Raw genomic sequence first — 16,465 nt, 5'->3', positions numbered from 1 at the left:
GAGGGAACAATTCTCAGCGTTCACACGCACCAGCGCATTACGCTTCCCTTCTCGGAGAGCACGCGCGCACTTTTCGTCTGCCCCACTAGACGGCGCAGCATGCCCAGAAAGAAGCGCGTCAGAGGAGCTCGGCTGTCAGATGACGCGTTGCTACGTGCTTTCGTACGCACTGGCAAGCCGTGCATGTCGGAGGTCACGTGCAGGCTTCGTGGCGGCACCGCTAGATGGTGCTGGGTGTTCCTAGGGAAGCGCGAAAGAAGTCTGGCGACAGAACACGTCTCATACATAACTTGTCTCGACGGTGGCACTACGTCGTGTCGCTATATTGATTCGATGCTAAGCGCACTACCGTCGACCGCCATCTTGAGATGTGTTCTGCCCAATTTTTTTTATTCGTCGAAGAAGAGGAAAAGTTTCCACCATAATCTCAACCAAGGAGTCCCGGAAGGCAGTGTGCCGGGTCTGTTTCTTTTCAACTGTGTGAAGGTCGACTTATCATGGAGGCCACTACCTGGACTACATTACTTTTCATAGGCAGACGATCTCTCTAGTTCGGCTTCCGCTTCACGCACCAGCCTTGTTCAATCAACGTTACAGGAAGACTGTGGCACTGTGGATTAATTTCTCAGGAAAATGAAGTGAGACCGTTCCTTTCCCACATTAAAACAGCTGCGCTACCATTCACCAGACGACACCTGAAGGACTTTAAGCTTCACCGTCAGGGACAACTTTCGGTCATAGCAAAACAACACAGATTGTTTGGTGTTATACTCGGCAGACAACTCTCTTGAAACCCTCAAAATAAAGCACTTGAAAAAGTGAATTCAATATTAAATTGCAAGTACGAGACGGGGATGTTCAGCTTCAGTAACGCTAGGGGTACATAATAGGCTTATAAAATAAAAATAACATATTCCTCGTCAGTTATGCACGGGCTCTCCCGCGCATCTTGGGAACGGCTTCAGCGGTTAATAGCCAGGAGCATTCAAGTATGTTTGGATGTTGTTCGGGTAACTTTCATACAGTTCATTAATAATTTGCAGAGGCACGCCCCGCTCCATCCATTATTAGGAGAATGGTAGAAACACGCAGACATCTTTTTCGCATTTCGGCGCTCCCTGACAGCCATCCACTAGCTATAGCACTTGATGACAGAGACAGGACTTCCAATAATATCGTTATTCTGACATACGAAAATCTATTGCCAAAACGCTAATGTTAGGATGCAGATGTTTCATATCCTTTACGGCGACCATGGACCCAAAAATTTAGCTTTTTGATGAAAGAATAACTCGCACGAGAGACATGTTCATGTTTGAAGCACAACTGGCATGCGGCCGGATGTATTTCAAATTCCCAAGCTACATTCAAATGGATACAAATGGTTCTTGTCAAGGTAATTGGCCTACTTCCGCACTTGCCCTTCTAGAATGAAACCATAAGCAGATGTATAAGCTATTTCACGTGACATCGACTGCAGCCTAACTTCTTGCTTTATCAGTGCTAAGGTACAAAACAAATGCAGTAAAAGAATGAAGAAAGGCATTATCAGGTAGCGCTATCATCTCTTAATAATGCCAGCGGTTCGTAGTGCTCGTGTTTCGTTTCTGAAACTCTGAAAGAGCTTACAGATGCAGTGAAAGAACTTTACATAACAGAGTTTCTGACAATGTTGCCACTGATAAGGCCGCACAACAAGGACACCAGGGCAATGTAAAAACCTGACTTACTCTGTCAGAAGGCGCCTTGCTCAATATTTCCGCAAGAACTTTAGCCAGTTGTTGCAGACAAACATGATTTGATCAAAAATAAAAATCTTCGGTAATACTTACCATTGATCCTTGCTTCGAAAATCATATCTCACGCATATTAAAGAATAGTACACCTTTCTGAACACTAGTTTACCACTTAATGCTTGCTACACCATTTACAAAGTATCTTCTGCACAAAATTTATCGCACTGCTAGTCCACAAAGCTTTTCTGGTCAACCAGATGAATGGATGCATCATGTGTTACTAGAATGCCCACGTCACGGTATTACAATGCACCATTTAATGCGCACTGTGTTGGAAATAGACCATAGGCACGTAAGCTTTAAAAGGTCATAGGCTTATGGCTTCAAATAGGCGTTAAAAAATCATAGGCGTACAAAGACGAGTGCTAGTGGAGTTCCAGATATTTCTGGAAGGGAGCAATATTGTTAGGAATTTTTATTGCAGTTTTCATTTCATCATGTGCCCGATTTATTGCGAATTTCTGAGACCTCGCTTCCTGTTTTACTGTATTTAGTGCAACCATGAGAGCTGACTTTCTTTCCAGTGTCTCTTCTGTGACCTCTGTTGTAAACTGTCTTTACTGCATGACTGCGAGCTGACTTTAAGCTCTGGTGTGTTGTCTGTGGCCTGTTCTACGAATTGTATTTTATATATTTACGTGGCATAATTATGTTCCAGTGCGATCTATTTTATTTCTGTTGTGAAATATTTTTAGAGAAGAAAATAACCTGAATGTCTGGCTCACTCTTACTGTTCTTGTGGTCTTTATATTGTTCAGCATCGGCTTCCTATTTCATTTTTATATATCTACGTGAAAAATACTAGTCGGCTCGGCCTAACGATGCCAACATCTCCTAAATATCGTGCATTAAAACAGTTTCTAGCACTCATCACTCATCGCAGGCTCTCTGAGGTGTCATCAAAAGGAGCCTAATAACTGCGATGGAAAAGCAATGTTATCTGCTCCAAAACAAAGCTTATTTATTAAAAGCTTTTTCCTTCTTTATTCTGTCTTTTTATCTCATCCTTATTATGTCTCAACACTATGGAATAGTACGTCAAAACACCCTTATTCATAAATCCACTTTTCAAAATACACTGAGCGTTCCTTTTCTTAACGAGACAAAGTATTTATTGGGAATAAAACAAGATGTCCTGACGCGAAGGCACTGCTATCTTGCTGATAGCTTTATGGAGGAGGACAAGACGGAAGTAAAGGGTTAACGCAGTTCAAATATTTAGAATTCATTATCATTATTAGTTACTTATAGCTAGTACAGGCCACTAAGTTAACAAGAAGTAAGGAGTTCTAATATGTTCCTATTACGAACATTGCCCAATCCCCCGTCGCAGGCACGTGCCATGTGCTAAAGGCGACAGCAAAAACCACAAAAACAACTGCGACGGCAATGCCGTGAAAGACGGCTATGCAATATATGCGCTGTATGTAATAAGGTTAAAACGTTAGTTTCTTACAAGAAACATCCAACATCTTTCGAATTCTGCCAAGGATATCACGACTCTCTCAACGGTCCTATATTGGGCCTTGCTGGGAGAAGCCTCACAGACAACTTCAAGGTATACATGTACGGTATAAGTTCATACCATACATACAAAAGCATAATGAGGTCACAGCGCTGCAAGTAAGGATCGAAACGGCACCCGTTTAAACGAGTCAAGCAAGCAGCGCAAATCACAAAAGAAAAAATATTAGACTCGCATAGCTCTATCAACGAACTACAATTTAAGACCTTCGTGCGGCTTATAAAGGCCTATAGAAACTATTTAATTAAACAGCTGATGAATACTTATCACGCATTAAAATATTGCACACTTTAGAATACAAATTCCCCTCATGAATGCCCTCATCATTCGTACGAACATTTCTATTCCACGTGACCGGTACGTACTGTCACGCTATATGGGAAGCACGACAGCGAGAATAATGAGGGCACCCGAGGGGGTCAATTTTTCATCAGGAACAACCATGCGGCAGCCACAAGTACATGCGCGCCCAGTATTCCTGGCTGTAGAGCAGCTGACAGACAACGTCAATGAAACAAACTGCTCGCAGCAATTTATTGCACGGCATTAATTGATCTTTTAGATGATTGGAAAAAAAATCTTAGATCTGTACAGCGAAGAAATCTTGTTTCTCAGCAGCCCCAGGCCCGAATTTTATGAAGTCTGTGGCATTTCAAAGAAGAAGGTCGGATCTAAAGACTGTAGTCACCAGATTATTTTTATTTATGCTGTAGGTTTGTTAAAAACAATTCGAGAACTCTGCAAGATTTCAGAAACTTAACTGAAATGTGTAAGTCTTACTCAGCAATAAAAAACAATATCATAGTTCTGTGAACTGCTTAGATATTTCATTTAAAGCGCATAAAACTGATTTGTTTTATACCGCTCGAAAATATGCCACTTATTTGTGAGTAGGGCTCTTGAAGACCATCCTAACCTATGTAACGATGTTACGTAAGTTGCAAATTCATACAACAAATTTGCCCGTTTTAAATATTTGACGAATACTGTTTACAGATCTGTGATATTTGTTTGTGATGCAGATTTAAAGGTTTGGAAACTTCGTACTCCGATTCACTATAACTTACCAATTTTCTGAAATGCTTGCGAATTACATATCGAAAATCAAAATTCGGCTTCCTAGAGCCACTAGAATTTTCCTCTATTTCTCAAATGTATGAGATTATATTAGAATCGGTCAAGCGGCTGTTTCATCAAAGCACCTGAAGATGTAGGTTTTACACATTTGAATATGCTATTCGGAGTTGGCCCCCAGCTAAACCTTCGTGTTTTGGGCCTCCCGTTTCGCCAGTGGTCACTTGCCAAAATGTGCAACCATTTCAATACGCGGATATCCTGGAACACGCCCAAAAAAATCAGCGCGAGCTCGCGCCATCAGCAGCGTTGCACGGTGGTAAATCTACCCTTTCCCTAATTTGTGCTCATCATCACTCCCTCTTACCCACTTTCACTTCTCTTCTTCCTGTGCAGACACGCAGGCCACTTCAACCTCTCCCCTTTCTCTAGAACAAAATCTCTCTCCATTGACTGTAGAATATAATTTTTCTCGAACAAGTACAGCTGTACATCAGCGCTTGTTTCTCTTTTATTTCGCCTTGCCGCACACTTCTTACTATCACATATTCATGCTTTTTCACAGCACCTAATTGAAGTTATTTGTACCCCATTGACCTTATCAATGAAAAATTGAGTGAAATCCTGGACACTTATCTCGAGAACTTTGACCTTCGAGATGTTCGAGAAAATTGGAATATATTTACTACGAAAGAAACCAACTCATTGACAAGTATGTGCCTGCTAGAGAAGTGGTATCGCACAATAATGCACCATGGTTTACTAATACGCTTAAACGTCTATGTAATAAGAAACAGAGGCTGTTTCGTTTGGCAAAGCTTCAGAACGCTGCTTAACGCTGGGAAGTGTACTTTAAAGCGGAAGAAGATTACCTAAATATTGTTCGCGCAACTAAGACATCTTTCTATGACTTCACCTATGTTACTGTGTAATAACCCGAAGAAATTCCGGAGCATTCTCAAGGGCGATGAAAGTTACCTGATATCTCTTAATGATGATTCACGCGAACCCATATCATCAGCTGATTGCCCTCTCATATTTAATAGAGTTTTCACTAGTAATTTTTGCTCTCATGATCCAGACGAGCTTCGATTTTTTTCTCACAGAACGCTTCCCCCTATGTCTCCTATTACGACAGAATATGCAGCTATAGCAAAGGTAATCAACTCTCTGAAATTGCCTTACTCTTGTGGCGTAGATAACATCAACTCAAAATTTCTAAAACAAACAAAGATATGCTCCGCTCTTTTTTTTTACTAAGGTTTTTCAACAATCACTTAATCACGGTTTCTTACCGTCCGACTGGAAGATTTGGAAGGTGGTTCCTATTCATAAATCTGATAGCACGCACTGTCCTCTTAACCACCGCCTCATTTCACTAACGAGAATTACTTGCAAAATTATGGGGGGGAGGGGGGGGGGCATATACTGTATTCTAACGTCTTTAACTTCTTAGACTCAAATAACTTCATCACGGGTGCTCAAAACGGTTTCTGCCGATCCTACTCATGTGACACACAAGAACTACTTTTCACACATCGCTTGCACACCATACTGGACAGAAGTTCCCAAGCTGATTGCATATATTTAGACTTCGCCAAAGCGTTCGATAAAGTATGCCACACACTTCTTATGGTCAAACTTTCAGCACTGAACTTAGATCATACATTACTAACATGGCTAGAATACCTTCTTGCCAATCGACTTCAGTATGCCACGGTTAACGAACACGATTCTACACCATCATATGTTCCATCTGGCGTGCCTCATGGCTCAGTTTTAGGCCCATTGCTTTTCTTAATTTATATTAATGATCTAACAAGTTGTGTTTCTTCTAATATTCACCTTTACTCCGATGATTGTTTTATATATCGAATTAGCAGTGAGGCACGATGAACACACATTACAATCAGACTTAGATTCCATAATTGGCTGGTGCAATAAGTGGCTTATGGAATTATATATTAATCAATTAAAATTAATGCGTGTTTCTCTCACAAACGTACGCCGCCCAATTTATAAACTTAAAAGTAGTACGCTTGAACAAATTTCATGCTGTCGTTATCTCGGACCCAATATAACGTCTGATCTAATATGGAAAACTCACGTCACCGTAACAATTAATAACGCCAGTCGAATGCTAGGATACTTACGTCGACATTTCAGTAAGTATCCAACAGAACTAAAATTGCTTCTTTATAAAACCCTTGTGCGCCCCAAATTAGAATACGCCTCTGCTGTTTGGCATCCTGACAGTGATAACCTTACTAATGCACTTGAACCGATTTAGAATAACGCCACACGTTTTATATTAGCCAATTATTTTCATACATCCAGCATAACAGCAGTGAAAGTCAGTTTAGCGTTATCTCAGCGCTACGCGGAAAAGTTTTTCGCTTATGTTTATTTCAGAAAGGCTACTATCATCATTGTCTACATGCTAAGCTCATCCCTCCACCTACGTACCTTCCATTGCGGGTTGACCATATTAGTAAAGTAGGGTGTGCATCCACTCGCACAAACGCATTTCTACACTCTTTCATACCAAACACCTCACGTGACTGGAACCACCTTCCTGCCAATCCCTTAAAGTGTATGCGAACAGGCCAGGAAGCACAGCAGCGACAAGAAAAAAGTTGCTTACTTGCATCGATGCAGTGAATGGTGACCCGCACCCCGCATTCGACCCTACCAGCATACGTCTTTCACGCACTATTTTTTACATACCCCTCGCTCAGTTTATTGCAGATCGAAGCCTGCCTTGCCTCACGATGAAAGCACCCGCGGCAGTTACGCTGAACACGATCGTATACTTAGCCGGGCACTCCGAAACACCGAGAAGCTAGATATGAAAATGAGTAAAAAAGACACTTTGCGCAGGCGATATTCCATGAGTGCAACGAACCAAACGCATAGAAGATTGAAGAACACAACATTGACGTGGGAGTTGGCCTTGTGCTGTATTCGCCACGTAAAATCGTCCCCATGAAATAAAAAGCTCCATACACGTGCACTGCTCAAGGCCATCCAGCAGGTGCCACATCAGGGAAGCCAAGTCATTTGAACGTCAAAGCAAAATGAAGCCCGCCAGCGCCTGGACACTCCTGCTGGTCGTAACTTCCCTAGACTTCGTTTGCTGATGCGCACAGTTGAATTCATTACAACTAAACCGTTATATTTTCGTTTAACATCGCGATATTTTGGCTTATGAAACCCTGCGCTTTCTTCAAAGCTTTAAGAACGCCTGCCGTATAACGCTGCTTAAATCTAAGTCCGTGCTTAGAAAACGTTCTTACGCTACAATTCTCCTTGGGCAGATACCGTGCAGCTAATCGTCACGCTGGACAAATTGTCACCGACGGTAGTCGATCAATCACAGGCACCACTTACGAGCATAAACGCTTGTTAACCATGATCCTAAAGTTCGGCGTGTCCTGACGTCTTCTAATTATATTCTCTGAATACCAGTAGTTTGCGCCAAATCTATATGTTTTGTAACGTGTCCGCACGATCGTACAAAACCAGGTTCTTTAGGCAAATTGTATGTATGAAATGTGGTGTATCATTGTAAGCGACGCATAAAGCTATAAACTTTTTACCGGGCTAGTGCACTGTCCTTAACAACGCTTCTAATTCTACTCTATAAACTCTGATTTCAGTACTACGCCAAGAGGGGCGCGATTTTGACGTCCGGCTGATCCAAGTTGATAACATTGGCGGAGCGCTGCTTTGGCGACTGATGAAATGCAAAAAGAAATAGCATAGGAAAAGCCATCGTTAACAATATCGCGGCCCTGTCGGTCCTGATAAATCTCGGCCCCACAGATTTAATTAATTCACTAGAGGTTAACAATTACTGTGTCCCTTATGCATGAGCAAATTACGATATACTTTGTGACGGAAAAGTGTTTGCGCACCAGTAAAACCACGAAAATAAGTATGTGTATGCAACAAGCAGGCACGATTAAAGGCACCGTCAATGGCTTAAGATCTTACAATGTTTATAAAACACATTGCTATATCCTACTGGTAAGCTAAGAGGCCGTCACAAATGCTAAATGGAAGCGCATAATATATGTGAGCGTTATACTTTACTACTTTGTTTCAACTGCAGAAATTAAAGTAAATGACAGACGACGAAGATAGCTATAGGGCTTGTTGGTACGGCATACCTCATTTTGTTGTTGCGCAAGCTGAACCACGAGGACAACAGGAAGGCACGGTAGCGTTGTGTGTGTGTCAGATGTGCCTTTCTGCTGTCGTTCAGCTTGCGCTGCAGCAAAATAAGATAAATGACAGAAGCGCGGGTACACACACACAGGTACACTACTACAGAAGACATTCCACGTGGTGATTTTTCTTCTATTTGGTCTGCTTGCTTTGTCTGCTACTTTCTATTCGATACCCAGTCAAACATTGTCAGAGCCAGGCTACCACTAAATACATTGAGTCTCGTATTGGTAAAGGCTTGCTCCTTCCGCTGCGCCCACAATGGTCTTTTTTTACAAGCACACAGGAGCATTCTTCCACGTTTTTCTTTTACAAATGAAACGGAGAAACGGACTCTTCCCTGCAGTACCAAGCAATGAACTCACAAAGGTTTAGCTAGCCTAATAACCAACAAATGCCATTCTCGCTTAGTTCTACAGATTCGGGACCACTGTTTCTGACGCCCTTAATCGAGCAGAAGAAATACGACGAAGCTAGGGCCAAAAGCAGAGTGGACTTGTTCGCTAAAGAGGCAAACGCCACAGCTCACTCTGGTTTCATCACTGTGAACAAAACACTTGGAAGCATCATGTTCTTCCTCTACGTCCAAGCACAGCTAAGTGGTTAGGTTGATTTATACCTTGTTCCAAAGTTTCGTGCGCAGCACACCCAGCATATGGGCATCACGGGCGCAATAGGGTCACGAAATAAAATTTTATTGGACAGCTCGGTACCTGCTGTCGGGAAAGCCCTTTCTTGTGTGATAACTCCAATGCTCGCATTTATTATTTATTTATTTATTTATTTATTTATTTACTTTCAGAGCCCGGAGGCACTACAGAAAGGAGTGGGGTAAACATAAACAATTTGTGCAAATCACATTGGATTTGAGCAAAGGCATGTTAAATGGCGTTCTTGAAGTTAGTAGTGTCCGTGATGGCGGCGATGGCAGTGGGAAGGTGCTTCCATTCCCTACTTGTTCGAGGAATGAAAGAATCACTGTAAAGAGTTATCTTACATGACGGCACGCCTACCTTAAAGCAATGAACTGATCGAAATAAAACATAAAACGGCTGTGTGAGAAGCTGCTCTTTTAATACAAGGTTGAAGTGGAAAATTTTAAGAAATAGCGAAAGGCGAGCGCATTTTCTACGGGATGAAAGATCGGGTAAGTTTAGGGTATTTTTCATTGTTGTAAGCTGGAATGAAGCGAGTAATTTGATAAAATGAATCTAGCTGCACGGTTTTGGATGGATTCGAGGGAAGTGTTAAAGCGGTTTGAGCGGGATACCATATGGCGCATGCGTATTCGAGTTTTGATCGTACCAATGTTGGGTAAAGAATTACTTTAAGGGATGAAGGCGCAGATGCAAAATTACGACGCAGGTATCCAAGCATGCAGTTAGCATTATTACAGACGTACTCAATGTGGGTGTGCCATGAGAGATTATTTGTGAGATGAAGACCGAGATACTTGCATGAGTCAACAGGCGTTAGCTGATTACTATTAAGAAAGTATAGGCGCGTGTCATTGCATTTTGAACGCCGAATTATTTTCATAGCTTTACATTTGGTTACGCTAAGTTCCATTAGCCATTTACTCCACCAGAGTGACACATTATTCAGATCGTTTTGCAGTTTGCATGCATCAGCTGGATTAGTAATTTTATGGTAAAATACACTGTCGTCAGCGAAGAGCTTAACAGAGGAAGAAGTAATGCAGTCAGGGAGGTCGTTAATATAAACGATGAAAAGCAATGGACCTAGCACCGATCCTTACGGCACTCCCGATGCTACAGCAGATGAAGGAGAGGAGTAATCATTAGGTATTACATACTGTGTTCTATTAGCCAGGAAGTCTCTAATCCAAGATAAGACGTTAGGATCAATATCAAGTTTGTTTATTCCTGATCCGCTACGATCTCTCTATTCGCTTATGTCATACGAAAGTTTCACATTCGATCACTTTGCTTAATCTGGGTCATCACACACGCCTCCCCAAAGTCAACACCAAAATTAAGTTTAGCTTGCCACAAAAAACTGGAATGCTGCGACATGGACATGGTATCCAAGATACGACAACTTGGTGTTACATTCACCTCAGCAGCCGTGAGAGCTAACCCTGATTGCGACTGCTCTCACGTACTCGAAGCGCTAACGAGTATATGTTGCACTCGCTCAGCGTGCAGACAGGAACGATGAGCTTTAGCCTCTTTGACACATGGCTAGCTTTCATGACGCCACACCATACCCAAAGGACTTTCTTTTGGGTCCCGAGGACCAACTCACACATACGACTGCAACAGTAACGGTCCACCCTACAAATTTCTCACGAGAGAGGACTATAGACCGACTTGCAAATCGTGAAATATTGTTGTCGTCTTCCTCCTCCGTCTGCCTTTCGACTTCTCTACCTTTCCGCAAATACGTTCTACTAGCGTTAGTAAAGGCTGCAATGCTCCACTGTAGCCCCAAAATCTGCTGCAGTAGTTGACTATGTGGCATAAAGAGGCGTCTCTCCGATAATCCCTTTTGTTGTCAACTCATGTCATTCCGATTTATCTCTGAACTTTTCTTGCACCTTGGGATAAATCACCGTTTTGCTATTTGTAAATGTGACGTAAGGCAAAGTTGCGGCTGCCAGAAGAACCACTCGAATGGACTTTGTCCTTTTCTGCCTTTTTACTATTTTTTCGTGCGGAAGTTCGCTCTCGAAAAGCTCTCATGACTAGCACTCCAAGCATTATTGAATGTTGCGGTTCCCCACAATAGGCAAACAATTTGCTAAGTAGTTAAAATTTTACTGCAGGAAAGCCTCTTCGCTTCCACATTTCTTTGTCGACGTATGTCGTTCTCATCTATTCCTGTACACGATTCACTCCTCGTAACTATTGCCCTTTCTGTTCTCTGACCTCATATTGACCTGCCTTCTCAGACCTCAAGCTTACTGCTTATAAATATCAGGTCTCCTTCAAATGCGACTGCCAATAACAAAACAAAAGTGTCGTTCGAAGTAACTTATTTTAGTGTTACTTTTCCTGTGTGTCATCCACCCTGGAGAAGTTGTACTATATCACAGCATCATCAACTGAGAGGCAAAGTGCTTCTAAACCTGACACGTTTACGATCACCATAGGTGCTACGTAGCTGCCTGCCAAAACGCTTGTCATTAGCAATGTAGCTTGTAAACTGTTCGATGAAAATTTTTCTTTTCTCGGTGGCATTCTGCACGCTGGCTGAGATTCCACACCATTTTCAGGTTCGCGCACCAAGGTCGCATTTTGTACACGATTAGGCCGCGCGGCTATTATGGTCCATTAAAATAGCTTCGTATCCCTAGGCATGAAGGTCAGAAAGAAACATTCCTTAATAGATGCTAGGGTCTTACCTCATCATAAGCTTACGTACACAGGCGCACTTTATCGGAGCACTTGCATGGACGGGAATCATCATCATCATCATCAGCAGCAGCAGCAGCCTATATTATGACCACTGCAGGACCAAGGCCTCTCCCTGCGATCTCCAATTACCTCTGTCCTGCGCGTACCGCCAAAACTGGACTAAGGTCCAGTGTTGGGCTTGTGTCTCGCCGTAGTGATTAACTACAGAGTCACCGTATATTAACGAGCCCAAGAAACCAAGATGGCGCGCTACTTGCTGTAACCCCGTGTACCGCCCTGCATTGCTTGCATTATTTGCTGAGCGTAGGTTTTGCTTCATTAGCAGCTGGGATAAGTTCATCGGTGGTCGTATATTCTGCGACGATCACTTTCGGCGATAGTATGGCCGTCAGGCGCGCGCTTATTGGCTGGTCCAGCAAATTCACTTGAGCTTGTTGGCTCATATCGCCGAAGTGGTCGTCGCAGAATACGTCTCCTCACTAGTCACTGCGTTTATTTACCCGTTCTGCCTTCCCCCTCACAACGCCCTTTCACTCTCTTTACTTTTCCACTGTCGCCGAGTAGAAGGTGATGGGAGACTTCCTCTGAAGCAACCGCACGCAGTTTTTTACATAAATTACCCTCTATGCATCTATTTCGCTATCGCGGTGGCATTCGCATCGCTTTCTACCTCTGCCTGGTTGTCACAAGTGTAAAAACAAAAATATAATTAAACATTATCAGTTCCGCGTATGAAAATACATTACACTGCGCCACCTTATAAATGGCAACTATTTCAGAAAAACCCGTCGACCGCACCACTGATGCTATAGATGCAAGGCGGTCCAGGAATGACCTCCCTGTTCGGCCTGTTCCTCGAGTTCAGACCGATGGCCCTCGACGCCGATGGAAAGCTTTACGAGCGGCTCCACACTATGCAAAGTGACGTGAGCGTCATTTACTTTGATGTTCCCATTGGAGCTGGCTACAGCTTCACGAAAGACACCTCTGGTTACCCGCACAACCTCGAGCACATTGCCGCGGAGATCGCCGAATTCCTGGGACAATTTCTGCTGCTTTTCTCTGAGTACACGGATCGAGATTTCTACGTCGCCGGAGAGTCGTACGGGCGTGGGCATCGGCGTCAGATACCGAGCTCGTTTGCGCGGCGGTCGCGAACATTTTTGAAAGAGCAGTGGCTCAGACTCACATTTATTTGTCTTTGAAAGACAATTGAGCCTTTTTGTTTGCAGCGAAGCTTTCTTTGCCTGTTTCGGGTTTGGTGTGACGGCTTCTGCTGTTGTGTCGGTTCGTATCTGGGTGAATGTATTTGTGGATACATGTACGAATATTATATGCGCGCCGAATTCAAGCGGCATAGAACTGGCTTAAATGACCCTCGTACGGCGGGTCGACAAAGTAGTTCCAGTAAGCGTACCTAGCTTACACGTACGTTACCGCGTAAGTACCAGCAAGCGTGTAAAAAGAATTAATTCCTGCAAGATAAACCTGTAAATATGTGTATAATTTCGACCCATAGGTGTCCCTAAAGCCCACCGATGTGTTAATTGAATAGAGAGTTAACTTCTGCAAATTATTAGACAAACTTAAATAATATATGCGGTTTTACGTGCCAAAACCACTTTCTGATTACGAGGCACGCGGTAGTGGAGGACTCCGGAAACTTCGACCACTTGGGGATCTTTAACGTGCACTTAAATCTGATACAAACGCGACATCTGATTACTGCGGTCGCGAGGATACCCTTGAAGTAATTTTCTGTGACTTTAGTCAGTACAGTGTACAGGGACAATTGTTCGCGACTGCACTAGCTTGCATTTGTCACAGACCACTGTTAAAGCAAACAATATTTGGAGTACCAACCTCGTAAACCATCAACAAACCTGCACAAGGAGCTTTTAGCCTGTATCGGCATTCATAGGGCTGTACGTAATCCTGTGCTGTAAAGAAAGCCGTGATCATAACCGGATGTGATCGTGTGTCTGTTATCTCTCTCACATTACATGCTTATCGTTCTACCTCCCTTTGCGCTAGAATAGTGTTTCCCTCTGGTCAACCTCTATATTTCCCTTGTGTCTACTGTGGATTTCACAAGATTGATGTTATTAACATTTTTTTTTTCTGGCAGGAAGTTTGCAAACGGGTGCTTTAGTGCAACAGTCGTTAATCTGAGCGATCTGAGCGAGACATTGCAGTAGTTTTGTTCTGTTACAAAGACGTGGCATTCGCAGTGTTAGCCAACTAGATGTACAGTCGTGTAATGTTACCCTAATGTTAACGGACGGTTAAAAAACCGCAATTCCTCGCTCTTAGCCATTCATACAAAAACTGGCACCCACCTGAGACTGCGGCCTTTCACAGACGTTGCGATACGGCACATATAAACGGAAACGGTATTTCCGTTACGGTCGTCTGAAAGCAAGTTTTTCCAAAACTACGCTTTTAACATTCCTGCTTGAGAGGAATACTGGAGAGATGTACGGGCCGCGTTCACTGACCTTCTGCGTCATGGACGCAGCACAACCGTTGTTTAATGAGACTAAAGCAGTTGTTCCTCAAAAAAAGATAGCGCGAGAGGCTCGCGATTTGTAAACGGGGCAGGATTTCAATATAAAAAACAACTCGCAATTCCTGAAACGGTACAGTCATGAGGGCCAAAGTAAGAAAATAAAACGTAAAGGCTCTAAACGCCGAAAGCAGACACCGCCATTCGTCATACGGCGACGTCAGAAAGTGCTCACGGCTCGCGCGGCAGTACGGAGAAGCTCACAGCCCAGTGCCACCGCACACTGAGCTGGCAGTGCTGGCCACATCGGGCAAACGCAATTACTTGCTCATACCGCATGACGCCAGCAAAATTCTGGATAATCATGGTCTTCACATCAACACTGGAGTTAATTTATTGGTGAGCACACTTATGTTTTCCAGACAAAAATTTGCTTTTCGTGGAAACCAATTGCTCAGGCATAATATTCCACTTTTACAAGTCTTGTAAGTATAAATTACTGAGAGTTTCACTCCCTTTTGACATATCAGTAAAGATGTACGCATCTGTTCGAATGTATCATTTATTAAGTATCAACGTGACAAAACATAACATATACTCATTGGCTGTACCTTTCGTCGAGTTGGCAGTTCATAATAGCAAGAATTTGAAGCCCACTAAAAAATTGTGCTACCATAATTGACCAACTCCATTAAAGTCTTAACTTATTAAGTTAATGTTCCAGTACAACGAACTGCGCTTGTGTGTCTTCTTCTCGTTGCAACGGTCTTTTTTTTTCTCGCCAGCACCTTGCGCAAACAACTAGCGTTTCACAACAAATACCTATTTGAAAGGTCATTCGCTTAAAGCATAAATACATTCTTTTTTTCTCTCTTTGCTTTGTACGCGCCGTGATGCCTTCGTGCCTTTGGGGTTGCGCCCACAAGCGCGAGGGCGCGAGATCAAATCCTGGCCAAAACGGCCGCATTTTGATGGGGGCGAAATGCAAAACGCCCGTGTACCCTACTGTGGGTGCACGTTAAAGAAGCCAAGGTAGTCATTAATCAGGAGTGCGCCAGATAATATCGTGGTTATGACACGCGAAATCCAAGAATTCTTTTTATTTGTCGCAAACGAAGACCAAATTACGTTTGAAGTTACTTGAACGCAAAGTAGAAGCTCGAAACCAGTATATGTAGCGATTCCGCAGTGCACTAAGAAAACTACCGTGTTAAGCGCCGTGTCCAAAATTGAGAGTTCAATAAAACACGTATAAAGAGTGTTGTATCATCAAAGCTTGAAACAATATACAGGGTGACCCAGCTAACTTTAGCCAGAGATTAAAAATATGCAAATGCCGCGTCAATAGACAGAAGAAAGGTAATGCTGTTTTCTGTCGCTTTGTAAGCGATGCAAAAAGTTACACAGTTTTTACCAGGCTAGTACACTGTCCTTAAAGGGACACTAAAGGTTACCAGAAACTCAAGTTAAAGTGGTAGAGCAATGTTCTAGAACGTCTAAGGCGTCAATTTAATCGCGAACAGAGCTTTAGTAACCGAGAAATTGAGGTAAATGCATGACACGATTTGAGACCCCCCAGCGACATTCCGGTACTAGCCCGATGACGAAAGGACTCCTCATAATTTGTGTTACTAATACTTAACTACTCGTATTAAAAATATCATTTCATTCGATTATAAGACGGAAGAAAATGCTACTTGTCTACGTCTATTCGACTCTTAGAAAAAATAACATTTTGACGTTACCCTTCAGTAATATGGGTGTTCGAAAGGTTTCGTTTTCGCTCGACTCTGCGCGCTCGACTCTGCGCCGCGCACGCTTTGGAGTTTCAGTACTTTCGTTATCGCGTCGTGCTGTGAGGGTTCTGCTGGTTCGCGACACTTTCATTTGAAACAAGCAGCGAGAATGCCACGTCCATGTGATGTCGTGGGAAGCCCTCGTTGCTTTCCCGCTC

At 43.0% G+C, this 16,465-nt stretch overlaps 1 long non-coding RNA gene across 1 annotated transcript in view; it reads right to left on the bottom strand.

The window, feature by feature from the left end:
• Positions 1–16,465, bottom strand: part of LOC140213090 (uncharacterized) — a 269,839-nt gene that overhangs the window by 144,940 nt on the left and 108,434 nt on the right. The window lies entirely within an intron of this gene.

Source organism: Dermacentor andersoni, chromosome 9 (assembly GCF_023375885.2).
Source record: "Dermacentor andersoni chromosome 9, qqDerAnde1_hic_scaffold, whole genome shotgun sequence".
NCBI classification, from domain to species: Eukaryota; Metazoa; Arthropoda; class Arachnida; order Ixodida; family Ixodidae; genus Dermacentor; species Dermacentor andersoni.
The sequence above is the reverse complement of the archived record's forward strand: the minus strand, read 5'-3'. Positions and strand labels throughout refer to the sequence as shown.